This window comes from Malaclemys terrapin, chromosome 2, assembly GCF_027887155.1.
Source record: "Malaclemys terrapin pileata isolate rMalTer1 chromosome 2, rMalTer1.hap1, whole genome shotgun sequence".
NCBI classification, from domain to species: domain Eukaryota; kingdom Metazoa; phylum Chordata; order Testudines; family Emydidae; genus Malaclemys; species Malaclemys terrapin.
Genome location: NC_071506.1, coordinates 192866507 through 192878863, shown reverse-complemented (window position 1 = coordinate 192878863; position 12357 = coordinate 192866507). Strand labels below are relative to the sequence as shown.

Here is a 12357-nt window from a genome sequence, read left to right as displayed (position 1 = left end):
CTTCTAATCACCCTGGTGTCTGGCTGCTCAAAATCGGACACCAGGTGATTTGGCTCAACCTCCCACCCCACCACAAATGTCTCCCCCTTACTCTCACAGATATGGAGCACACAGCAAGCAGCAATTACAATGGGAATGTTGTTTGCGCTGAGGTCTAACCTACTCAGCAAGCAGCGCCAGCAAGCTTTTAAACGTCCAAAGTCACATTCTAACACCATTCTGCACTTGCTCAGACTATAGTTGAACTGCTCCTTACTACTGTCCAGGCTGCCTGTGTAAGGCTTCATGAGCCATGGGCGCAAGGGGTAGCTGGGTCCCCAAGGATAACTTTGGGCATTTCAACATCCCCAACGGTAATTTTCTGGTCTGGGAAGTAAGTCCCTTCTTGCAGCTGCTCGAACAGCCCAGAGTTCCTAAATATGTGAGCGTCATGCACCTTTCCCAGCCACCCCACTTTGATGTCTGTGAAACGTCCCTTGTGATCCACCAGTGCTTGCAGCACCATTGAGAAGTACCCCTTGTGATTCACGTACTGGTTGGCAAGGTGGTCCGGTGCCAACATGGGGATATGCGTTCCGTCTATCGCCGCACCACAGTTAGGGAACCCCATTGCAGCAAAGCCATCCAGTATGACCTGCATATTTCCCAGAGTCACTACCCTTGATAACAGAACGTCAATGATTGCATTGGCTACTTGGATCACAGCAGCCCCCACAGTAGACTTGCCCACTCCAAATTGATTCCCGCCTGACCAGAAGCAGTCAGGCGTTGCAATCTTCAACAGGGCTATCGCCACTCGCTTCTCAACTGTCAGGGCAGCTCTCATCTTGGTATTCCTGCGCTTAAGGGTTGGGGAAAGCAACTCACAGAGTTCCAAGAAAGTGGCCTTACGCATGCGAAAGTTTTGCAGCCACTGTGAATCATCCCATACCTGCAACACTATGCGGTCCCACCAGTCTGTGCTTGTTTGCCTGGCCCAGAATCAGCGTTCCACTGTATCAACCAGCTCCACTGCCACCATGATGTCCCAATTGCTTTCAGGAACATCTGTGTCCATGTCCTCATCAAAATCCACCTCGTGCTGGCGTCTCTTAGCCCGGTTCTGCATATACTCCAGGATAATGCATGAGGTGTTTAAAATGCTCACAACAGCAGCGGTGACGGTGAGCTGAGCGGGCTCCATGCTTGCCATGGTATGGCATCTGCATGGGTAACCCAGGAAAAAAGGCGTGAAAGGATTGTCTGCCATTGCTTTCACGGAAGGAGGGGCGACTGACGACATGTATCCAAAACCACCCGCAACAATGTTTTTTGTCCCATGAGGCATTGGAAGCTTAACCCAGAATTCCAAGAGACTGCGGGAACTGTGGGATAGCTACCCACAGTGCACCGCTCTGTAAGTCGATGCTAGCCACGGTAGTGAGGATGCACTACGCCGACTTAATGCGCTTAGTGGGAACATACGCAATCGACTGTATAAAATCGATTTCTAAAAATCAACTTCTATAAAATCAACCTAATTTCATAGTGTAGACGTACCCTTCCTCTGCTCAGTCACAGACAATGGGTGAGAGTCTAAGGCTCTTGAGCTTGTCTCTGCACAAAGTTGCACTGCTTTAACTATATTGGTAGAGTTAGTTATACAATCCACCTAGTTTGGACACCGTTATACTGGTATAAAAGGTACTCATATAAGCATGGCTTATTTTGGTATAGAAATGGGAATAAGTTATACTGGTATAGGGCACCTACATACTGATATAATTGCACCAACACTAGGAGTTGTATTGTTTTAACCATTTCAAGAAAAAAAAATTACACCCTAACCAGCATATCACTACAAAAACTGTTTAGACCAGACCCCCTTCATACAAAGGGAGTTTTGCCTGAGTTAAGTGGTTTGGAAAGCATGGCTCCAGAAGAGCACATTTAAAGCTTAGCTGCAGAAGAGATAAGGGAGGCCCAAACTACTCTCTGGTAAGAAAAGATAAAAAAGGAGAAGTAGAAAAGAAGACAAGCTTATCATGCTCCTTTGAGCATTAAAATGGTCCCTGATCCCTCCTGCATGATTTCAAAACACAGTCCTTCAGGAAACTAAAGTTGCAAACATATTTCTGAGCCCCATGGAGGAACTCAAAGTACATTACTTCTACTGCTTCCACTGACTTATGTGGAGTTACTCCAGAGTTACTGGACACTGGGGTTAACAAGAACAGAATGTGGCCCTTAGCTAAAAGTCTGTAGTCATGGTTCAGATCCTCAAAGGTATTTAGGCACCTAAATCCCATTGATTTCAGAGTTGGATGCCTAAATACTTTGAGGATCTGGGCCTAAGGACCCATGTAGTGCTGTAAATATTAATACAAAACACAACAACCATTCAAAAGAAGCAGAGAATAGAATGTTGAACTCAGAAAGTTCCATGGCATTTAGAATCCAACTTTTGATGTTTGGCATTTGGGGCTTTTATAGCCATCTGCCTGGATCCTCAGTGCACAGTGGGTGGGTTACGAGCCCCAGTGAAAGCAGCACCTGGGCATTAGCCTACAGCCCCAGGCCGGCGGGGCTTGAAAGCACCATTAAACTCAGGTGAGAGGCTTTAATTGTGTGTAGACAGGATGGGGGGTGGGGGCAACACCTAAGTTAACTCAGAGAAGAAATGAGAGACTGGTTAGCAAGGGGAGGGTGACAGTAGGAGGGACAGCTGATGGTGGATGAGAATCAGTTTCCATAGAAAAGGAAAGAAAAGAGAAGTAAAGTCTGCCCTCCCCCATCTAGTTATAATGAGAGGTTGTGTCCCACCTCTCCCATGCCTGTCCTAGGAGCAGGTTTCCGTGGAACATGCCAGCCTGAGCCAGGCACAGCTGGGCTGAACTGGGTTTGCAGTTTCATAGGCTGTGACATCCCAGCAATAGCACTGCTGGCTTTGCTCAGGTGCCCGTAGACTGGCATCACTGTCTAGGGTGGGCAAGCACAGGTTCTGCAGATGCAGCCTGAGTAAGGCATTGCAGAACTGGGCTTGCACAGGCTACTGTAGAGTGTGCCCGCAGCCAGCCTGGGTCAGGCATTGCAGGGCTCAGCTGGGTTTGCACAGGTTCCTGTAGAAGGCACCACCTGCCCACACGTTGCAGGGCAGGGTTGAGTTTGCTCAGTCGACCGGGAGGACGTTCTAGCCTAAGCTGGGCAGGGCTTGCTCATACTCCCATTTCCTTCGGCCCCATTAGCTACACCCCCCACGTGCTTTCCCCTTGCACACCGTGTCTCCTCTGCAACTTAAAGGAGTCCCAGAGCGCAGCGCTTTCCAGCAGCCCCTGCTGAAGTGATTCCGCTTGTCCCCATTTCGGACCGATTTCTCCCTCGCTGGCCCCTAGCCAATATGTCACCCTCTCAGCCCGCCCTTGCTTCTATCAGACGCCTGGGAAGGGGGCGGCGCCTCGCTGGCAGCAGGAGTTGTGTAAGGGGGGAGTGAGAGCGGCACATTGATACGCTGGAGCTGGAGAGTTGGTTGTGTAAGCAGGATCTGCAGGGAACTACAGAGGGGTAAGCAAAGATCTCGTCCCTCCTCGGTTAACTAAAGAGGGTGGCAGCGTTAATTCAGCCCCGTTCATATCATTAGGATGCTGGAGGTTGTTGCTGGTTGATTATGCCGTCCCTCCACCTTCCCCAAAATTGTTTGCCGTTGCCACCATATAGTGTTCCATGTTTGGGTTTTTGGGTGGGAGGATAAGAGGCTATTCGTGTAGCTCATGCTGCTTATTTTATCCTAGCCACCAAAACATGAGCACTTAGCAATTCAAAGGGCTAAAACCAGAGCTCTGAACTTTGTAATCCTCATGCACACTGCAAAAATGAAACCAAAAAATACAGGCTAATTTTAAAAAAGGGTAGAGAGTGAGCTTGGTTGGAAAAACTGAGATCCAGTGTCCTCTGGAAGTGGAAAGGAATATTATCTTTAATTGTAGTTAATAGTTTAAAAGAGTGCATCATACAGAAGGAGTGGAGTGTGGTTTAGGAGTTAGAATAGGATGTGGTGAGTCAAGTTTCCTGGGTTCTATTCCTCTTAGTAGCATCTGATCTTGGCCACAGAGTTGCTAAGCTCCCAGAAATCCCTTGAAGTCAGAGGCAGCTGCAGGTGCTTAGCATATGTAAAAATCAGACAAATTAATCTTACTGCCTCTCTACTTACCCATATGTAAAATGGGGATAATAATACTACCCTGTTTAAGTCTTGTGAGGCTTAACTTATTTTGTGAAGCACTGGGAGATCGTCAGATGAAAAGCCGTCTGGCTGTGTGAAGTGTGGTTCTGTTATTACATTCTCAAACTTAAGTAGAATGTAGAAAGAATATGCAAAGGCATTTTTATATTGATTTACACTTTGGTTGATGCTTTCACTCAAGAATCTCAAAGTATGCCACAAAACATTAATAAATGAAGGTTTACAATGTGGCTGTGAAGGCCGCCCCCCAATTTACACAGGAACAAAGTGAGGCGCAGAGACATTAAATACCATGCTTGATATCACATGGGAAGTCTTTGATAGAGTCAGTAACAGAATACAGACCTAGTTCTCAGTCTTATGCTTTAGTCACAAGATCTCCCCCCCCCCTTTTTTTTTAAATACATTAAATGGCTAAAATTCAAAGACTTCATAAAAATCAGATTTAAATAACTCAATTTAGTTAGCAAAAAATGTACCATTTTGCTTCTACTTTCTATTTAAATTGAGAGAGGTGGTACATCGCCTCACAGTGTGTGCTTTCACCACCACCAACATCCATCCCAGGTTACAGTGTAAGGCCCTGCCCCTTCAAATGCTTACACACAAGAGTAGCGAGTCCCATTGACTTCAATGAGATTACTTGCATGCACAGTTTTGCAGGACTGAGGCCTACATAATTTTTTTCTGGACTACCTTTGGAAGAAATAAAGGAGAAGTCTTTATTTTCTCTGGTTACATAGGTTATGTAGGTGTTATATTCAGAACTTTGATTTTGGATTGTTGCCTCTTTAGAGGCAGGAAACATGGAGACTGAGAGCCTTTGTGAAATATCCCAAGGGCCAAACTAGATAACTGCACTTTACCTTAGCAGCTGTCCAAAACTAGATAGCTAATTAGTATTAACTAGAGCCAATGGCTTATTGAACAGATTGTCAACAGGTAAGAAAGGCAGAAGACAGCACTATAATATGAAACTTGCAGTACTACTGCACTAGCTCACCTCATTTAGTGCCATTTTAATATCCTGATGCCAGGAGAGCCAGTGAGTGTTGCAGGTGCCCTGTCCTGCTTCAATGTTATCGATGCTAACACTGAACAGCACAAATGCCAAGATCAATATATATGGGTTCGCATATCTTTTTGGTGTGCTCAGATAAATATGGTGGAAAAAGGAAATAAATTGACTCTTTATTTCACACATCAGGAATACAGAGTTATAACCCACACAAAGTAAAAAGCAACAGATAACACATTATAAAATTGTAGCCAGAGAACTAACCAACAGAATTAAAAAATCAAAGTTACTAAAAATGTTATACAACATGGACTATGTCTAGGGCCCTACCAAATTCACGGTCCATTTTGGTCAATTTCACGGACCTAGCATTTTAAAAATAATAAATGTCATTATTTCAGATTTCAGAGTAGCAGCCGTGTTAGTCTGTATCCGCAAAAAGAACAGGAGTACTTGTGGCACCTTAGAGACTAACAAATTTATTAGAGCATAAGCTTTCGTGGGCTACAGCCCACTTCTTCGGATGCATATAGAGTGAAACATATATTAAGGAGATATATATATATATACACACATACAGAGAGCATCGTGCGTATGTGTGTATATATATCTCCTTAATATATGTTTCACTCTATATGCATCCGAAGAAGTGGGCTGTAGCCCACGAAAGCTTATGCTCTAATAAATTTGTTAGTCTCTAAGGTGCCACAAGTACTCCTGTCATTATTTCAGTTATTTAAATCTGAAATTTCATGGTGGTGTAATTGTAAGGATCCTGACCCAAAAAGGAGTTGGGGGGGTCATAGGGTTATTGTAGGGGGGGTTGCGGTACTGCTACCCCTTACTTCTGCACTGTCTCTGGCGATGGCGCTGCCTTCAGAGCTGGGCAGCTGGAGAGCGGTGGCTGCTAGCTAAGATCCCAGCTCTGAAGGCAGCGCCGTCACCAGCAGCAGCGCCGAAGTAAGGATGGCATGGTATGGTATTGCCACCCTTACTTCTGTGCTGCTGCTGCCAGGGTTCTGCCTTCAGAGCTGGGTGCCGAGCCAACAGTAGCTGCTCTCTAGCCACCCAGCTCTGAAGGCAGAAGTAAGAGTGGCAATACCGCGACCCTCCTAAAATAACTTTGCAACCACCCCCTGCAACTCCTTTTTGTATCAGGACCCCCAATTTGAGAAATGCTGGTCTCCCCCATGAAATCTGTGTAGTATAGGGTAAAAACACACAAAAGACCAGATTTCATGGTTTGTGGCACGTTTTTCATGGTCATGAATTTGGCAGCGCCCAAACTATGTCATTCTTTGACATATGTATAGAGCAGTGGTTCTCAACCCGTGGGCAGCTTGCGGCCCAATCAGCACACAACTGCGGCCATGTGACCGCCTCCGGGCCATACAGATACTATATATATTGTGTGGATGTGGCCTGCATAACACATAGAGAGCTATATATGTGGCCCACGATGGCAAATAGGTTGAGAACCACTGGTGTAGAGTGCCAACGTGCTAGAGCTTCTCAACATAACAGTTATATGAGGTGGTTATTGTTGTTTTTTAACATGGGCAGAACACTATATTTTTCCCTAATTACCTTCCTGGAACTGGCTGAAGTATTTTAGCTGAAAACTTCCCTAAAAGACTCCACCTGAGGCAGACACCCAGCACAGAAAGTTTTAGCCCAAGTGATTTAAGTTGTAAGCCACTGCAAACAGGATCTTATAATGTGAAGAGTCAGGCAACCTTAACCATAGGCATCACTGCCTATAATATTTATTAATTTACCATTAAAATTACCTTTACTTTGGGACAGGGAAACTTCCTTTCCACTTGAGAGCAAGTCTGTTTGGGAACTTGCCTTGTTCATGTTCACGTGTGATTGATTTCCAAATTAATTTCTTTTTCCTAGACCAGCCCTAGCAGCTTTTTTAAGAGATGAATCCCGAGAACGTTGGGATCAACAGGAGGCTTCAGTAGGGAATTGTTTTGGTACATGCTATTCCTAGAGGAGGGGCAGAGCACGTTGCATGGAACCACTAAGAAGAATCTCTTTTCTTTCCTTCTTTCTTTTTCTTACCTTTTCTGCTTATATTCCTGTTAATTACTACTTTCAAAATTGCATATTGCAGATATGTGTGTTCCACTGTAGCTTAGAAGACCTAAGGCAATTAAAAGCCTATCATTCAGCAATTAAGGATCAAGCCTTAAATTCCAAGGCATGTGGTCAGGTGTTAAGGCCCCCCCATTTACAATTTATTTGTAATGGGTTTTGTAGAAAAAATATGAAACTGACCTGTCTGGTCTCATTTTTTGAGTGGAATGAAATTTTTTAAAAAAGGCAAATATAATGAAGAATAAATTAGATTTTAAAAAATTGTTTTTCTAAGAATACAGGGAAAGGGTTTCTATTTTTAAATATATATCTGTTTTAACCAAATAGTTCAGCCAACCTAAGGCATGTTTAATGTGCCCATTACCATGGTAACTACACATTAATTTCCAAATTAAGGGTTGCACATGTCTGTAAAGAACCCTGTCCTCTACCACTTCTTTGCTCAGTTGGTGTTCTTTAGCTGTTGTTTTCACTTTAAAATAATCCCTTCCTTTTCTCATAGGGGTTTTATTTTTGTTCCTGCTGTTCTCTTCCTCCTCCCTCCCTTGCCCCCCCATGGATGAAAAGCTATAGGGGAGATTATAAGATTGTTAAAGGAAAGAAAACCCAAGAAACCTAGAGTAACAACAGATGAGCTAAAGGTGGGGTGCAGGATATAAGGTTTTTTATGGACAAACATAGGCCCCAGTCCTCCAAGCTGATCCACTGAAGGAGAAGGAGCTCAATGCAGGCATCTGGTGCGTGGATCCTGGTACAGGATAAAAGCCTTCGTATGGCCATTATTCTGGTATTTAAACAATTTTCCACGGACTCCAGTAGGCATAGGCACCGATTCCATGGGTGCTTCATGAATGGAGCACTCATGGGGGGAAAAAAATGGTGGGTGCTTAGCATCCACCAGCAGCTCCCCAGCAGCTCCTCTCCAGTGACCCTGCCGATCAGCTCCCCCCACCCGCTGCGATCAGCTGTTCCTTGACGAGCGGGAGGCACTGCGGGGGGAGGGGGCAGGAAGAGGCAGGGTGGGGATGGGGCCTTTGAAGAAGGGGTGAAGTGGGGGTGGGGCCTGGGGCAGAGTCAGGGAGAGTACCCCCCAGCACATTAAAAAGTCTGTATCTCTGCCAGTAGGACATAGCAATACAGGAATGGGATTGGAGGACTTTTAATTTGGCATTTGGTGGTGGATTTAGAAACCACTCTGGTTTGCTCTTTTACTTTTCATCAGGCTAACTTGTTGACATTTCTCAGAAGTACTCACTTTCCACTTAGCTGAAAGAGTGAACAATATGACTTTATGAATCAGCAGAATTCTTTTGTATGCTCACTCTTAAGGGCACATGTCAATATGTAGAGGACAGACTTTTCATACAAAGTAAATCACAGGTTCATAGAAATTAGAGATGGAAAAGGCTAATTAAATCATTACCTCTATGTCCTTATTAATTACTTCTGGAGTGCCAGAAGTATGTAAGGCTCTTTACAGACAAGTATAAACACAAACTCTCGTCCATGAAGAGCTCAGAATCTAGACAGTGGTGAAGTATACACCAAGCATGGTCTAGGAAAACCATGAAAACCAAGAGCTCCAGAATTCTAATTTGGATGCCCCAGGCACCCTAATTCTAGAAATGCATAGCTGTGGAATAAATACATTTTCCTATTTGAATAGAGAATAAGGTGGTTCTGTGCACTACGCTTTTGTTAAATTGTTATAATTGTTCCTAGGCTCTTTTGAACACTAGCATGTGAATGACATTCATATGATCTTAACACCTGAGCAGACTATGACCCAGTGGGTGGATTATTGCTACTCAGACTAAAAGATTCTGCTTTGGCACTTCAGTGAAGCATAGAAAGGGGTGAATGACGGGGGAAGATCAGGGCTACAGAATAATGTGGTAACCACAGTATTGTCCACTCTCTTACTCCAGTGGCATAACTCTTTTGATGAGTTTCCATTCAGAGAGAACCAAATTCTGTATGGCTTGCTCCCTTGAGTAGTCTCATTCTCAGTGAACCTGTTTGTGTGAGTAAGCCAAGAATGATTGGCCCATAGCCTATACATTTATTTATCTACTATGAATAAAGATTTGGTAGCATTTGGTATAAAGTGTTTTGTACAGGAGCTCAGCCAGATTGTTAAATTGCTGTAGATCAGGTTGTTTGTTTTTTTTAAATGCCAGTATGACTCTCAGTCAGCCCCATAGGTCTCTAAACATGCCAGTGGTGCCATATTACTTGTATTCTTGGTAAATGCACCAGGAGCTTGAATGCCACAAATAGAGTTACACAACTCAGCTGGTATGGAAGTTTTAACATGGTTGAGGCCACTGACTGTAAGTGCTGTAGGGTTGCATGCATTTGTTTGAGCTGTGTTCAGTGTTCATATTATTTGCAATCACATTTTCAAAGGTGGCCACAGATTTTGTGTGCCTCAGTTCTTAGGCGCCCAACTCAAGGCACCTTGAGCCTGACTTTCAAAAGTGTTGAGCACCCAAAACTCCAACTGAAGACCTCACGAACACAGCACATCCAAAAATCAGGTCTAAGCTGTCTCATCCAAACATTGAGGTAGCCAATACCTCTGGCCACTGTTGAGAATTTTGGCCTTAAGGCATTATTCATTTGTGATTTGTAACCTTCTTAAATAGCAGTAAGGAATCAATAATCATGACTGGAAGCATATCTTGCATTTGTTATCCTCCATATTAAAGAAAAACTGCTGTTGCTCTGCTCAGCACAGCATTTTCAAAGGTAAGAAGTATTCCCATCTATGTAATGGTGGCATTGCTAATGAACCCATAACCTTAGCAGCTAAATGCCAATAAATAAGCTTTGTCACCTTGAATAGTCAGTGGAATGTGGTTTGAAAATAGTGTTATTCTGATTGGTGTTCCTGAGCCACTCCTGGTCAACCAGCTTGCTTTAAAATAATATTTGTGATAATGTCAGAAGGAGAGCCTAGTAGAAGAAACCATAAAAACATCTGTCTGCTTTCATATTCGTCTGCTATAATCATCCCAACAATAATGTTGGGTTTGGATTCTGTCTGGTCTTCTATCGCTTTGCAAGGGGAGAAGAGGAACCACATCCTTTCCGTTCCATTTATGTCCCTGCTCTGAGGCTGGGGACAATATGGTTCTTTTACTGCCCTGAGCACAAGATTCTGTGAAGCTAAAACAGCACTGCCATGGTCTTGCTCCCTCTGCATTGGGCTGAGGACCATGGGAAGCATGTGCTGCACCTCTTTGAAGGAAGAGTTGTCTTCCCTTTGTGCTCCCCAGAGCATACCTGAGTGGAGACAATGGCTGTCAGAACTGTTGCTGGGACAGGGCACCTTAATATTTGCCCCCAGCATGGCCCTTTAACTGTGAAGCACTTTTTAAACTTGAATGGCTTGATCCTGCAAGGTGGTGATCAACTCCTGGCAGATGCTGTGTCTCCTCCGCTCCCAGTGAAGTCAGTGCAGAGGCTCACCGCATTACAGAAATGGACTCGACATTTCCTTTGCCTGGCCCTTAAATCCCTGCTGCACCAGGCCGCACATTTGTTCAGTCTCTTCCTTTGGGTTTCCATACAGCCTCTGTCACAAAGGCTCTCACTTTTCATCAAAATGGCTGCCACCAACAGGAGGGAAAAGGAGATGGGGGGGAAGTGCAGTTTACAAAAGAGATGTATGTCCTGTCCTCCTGTGTTCTACGGTTATGTTTTTTTTAAATGCTGTTAGGCTTTCAGACAGCTGGACTGAACTAAACAGGTGTGAACCCTTAAATCCTTATGGCTCAACTTGGGGAAACCTGATTGTTCATGAAGTCTGGGAAAATTTTTAGCCTGTATTGTAAGACATGTACCTGATACAAACAAGGAATGAGGGAGACAGCAAAATAAAGCTGAAGCAGGGCAGAAATTACTTTCTTGCTGTTACAGGACAAGCTTTAAAGGACATGGGAAATGCCTCTGAATGAGTCAGTCAGTCAGCTTTAGCAATAGAGCTGCTAACATTTAGCAGACTGCAGAGGTTGTAGTTTGTTTTAGGTAACAGAAGCTTAACTGGCAAAGACATTTGTGTCTTTAAATAATACCTTGCACTTCTATAGTGCCTTCTGACAAAGCATCTCAAAAGGCTTGAGGGACATTTGATTGATTCAAATAAGAGCACTTGGGCCTCTTTCTCTGTTGCTCTTTCTCTTATGTGATCATTTATGCCAATATAAAATGGTGGAGGAGGTAAAATCTTTTATTGGACCAACTTCTCTTGGCGAGAGAGACAAGCTTTTAAATTAATGGGGATATCCCATCTCCTAGAACTGGAAGGGACCTTGAAAGGTCATCAAGTCCAGCCCCCTGCCTTCACTAGCAGGACCAAGTACTGTTTTTGCCCCAGATCCTTAAGTGGCCCCCTCAAGGATTGAACTCACAACCCTGGGTTTAGCAGGCCAATGCTCAAACCACTGAGCTATCCCTCCCCCCCTTGAGCCACACGGAACTCTTCTTCAGTTTGATAGTGCTTTACAGCCACTTCGCACTGAGGTAAATGGCTGCACAAGATGCAGGATGGTAGCAAATCAGTCCCTCCATCTGAGGCTCTAAGCACCTTTGACCTATTTTAAAAATTCAATAATTGATTAAGCATCACAACTTCTTCGAGTGCTTGCTCATGTTGATTCCACTGTAGGTGTGCATGTGTCCATGTGCGCAGTCATTGGAGATTTTTGTCTTAGTTGTATCCGTAGGGCTGACTGTGTCGCCCCTTTGAGTGCCATGCTCATGCACGAGTATATCAGGTGCTGCCAGCCCTACACCCTCTCAGTTCCTTCTTGCCGCCCCTGGTGGTCAGTTGGACCTCCTTTCCTTGCTCGTGGAGGACTTGCAATTTTTCTTATCTTGGACTCTGTGCCTTTAGGCTTTATACATAGTTATCTTTAGTGTTAATTATCTGTTTATTGTAGTAGTTAGTGTTAGTAGTTAGGTCCCAGCAGGGACTTTGCCCCTAGTGGGGCATGGCCCAGTCTCTGGG

General features: G+C 44.3%; 1 protein-coding gene across 2 annotated transcripts in view; it reads left to right on the top strand.

Annotated features, from left to right (window-relative positions):
• Positions 1 to 3269: 3269 nt before the first annotated feature.
• The window catches only part of BLVRA (biliverdin reductase A), a 47868-nt gene continuing 38780 nt past the window's right edge, over positions 3270 to 12357 (top strand). The window contains exon 1 of one of the 2 annotated variants that reach the window (XM_054019166.1): positions 3270 to 3540. The gene's annotated coding sequence lies outside the window, so the exon portion shown is untranslated. The remainder of the gene's footprint in view (positions 3541 to 12357) is intronic. The other variant, XM_054019165.1, reaches the window with a different exon arrangement.